The sequence below is a fragment of the Echinops telfairi genome, unplaced genomic scaffold (assembly GCF_000313985.2).
Source record: "Echinops telfairi isolate 266 unplaced genomic scaffold, ASM31398v2 ScPeMD7_5592;HRSCAF=6446, whole genome shotgun sequence".
Lineage (NCBI taxonomy): Eukaryota > Metazoa > Chordata > Mammalia > Afrosoricida > Tenrecidae > Echinops > Echinops telfairi.
In genome coordinates, this window is record NW_022109491.1 from 50,579,165 (window position 1) to 50,580,571 (window position 1,407).

Sequence of the window (1,407 nt, forward strand, 5' to 3'; positions counted from 1 at the left end):
AATTGACTTCAAAACAAATAACATGAGAGGCAAGAATGAAAATGACATAGAGATCAAAGGATCAATAGTCCAGGAACATATGACCATAATTAACATATGTGCATCCAATGAATGACTCTTGAAATGCACCAACCAAATCCTCACTGAGTTGAGAAGATAATAGTAGGGGACTTCAGTACACCCTTCTCAAGGAAATATAGATCAGTAGGAAACAAACAATTAAAAAAAGGGGAAATCTGAACACAGTCAACCAGCTTGCCCTCTTAGATATATATAGAGCACTCCAAACGAAAACAAGACAGTATTCATTCTTCTCCAGTCCACATAGTATATACTCTAAAATTGACTACGTGTTGGGTCACACAGTATGCAGTAATACATTCAAATGCATTGAGAACATTCACCCAAATTTTGAATGTCACAATGCTATGAAACTAGAGGTCTACAATAGAAAGAATGCAAACATAAAGACAAGCACATGGAGGTTGAATAACCCACTACTTAAAAAAAGACTGAATAAAGGAGTAATTTTTTAAAAATCTGTGACATAAATGAAAATACTAACATAAACTTCCAAAAGCTTTGAGACACAGCAAAAGCAGTTAGCAAGCAATTTATAGCAATCAATGCACACATGAAAAAATAAGAGAAAACCAAATCCTTAACACAAAACCTTGAACAATTAGAACAAGGGCAACAGGATCAACCTTCCATAACAGAAGAAAAGAAATCCTAAAAATTAGAACTAAAATGAACAAACCAGAAAACAGAGATAGTGGGGAAAATCAACAAGATAAGAAGTTGATTCTTTGAAAGCAGGGTATACCAGAAAGATGTTTGCTTGTGCTTTCTTAACTATGCAAAGGCATTCAACTGTGTGGACCATAACAGGAATTCCAGAGCATTTAATTGCGCTCATAAGGAAGATATGCATGGATCAAGAGGCAATTGTGGACACAGAACAAGGGAATAATGCGTGGTTTAAAATCAGAAAAGGTGTGGATCAAGGTTGTATGTGTTCACCATACTTATTCAATCTCAACCGTCCAAATTTCTATTCTAATTTGGGCCAATACCCACTCCTCTCGAAGAACTAAGTTATTCATCTTCCAAGTATTTGCCCTGGTTTTTGTTCATCCTTCTCTTGTTGATTTTCAGCTTTATGGCATAGTGGTCAGAGAAGGAAGTCTGCATGATCTTTATTTTCAAATATGTACCATGAGCACGTGAAAAGAATGTGACTTTTTTTTAAAGTTAGATGGAGAGTTCTGAATATGACTATCAGGTTGAGTTGTCTAATTGTAGAGTTTATTTCTATAGCCTCCTTGCTTAGCTTCTTTCCCACTGATGTCATTCTCAGAGAGCAGTGTATTGAAGTCTCCTAATATGATTGTTGATCCTGTGGTT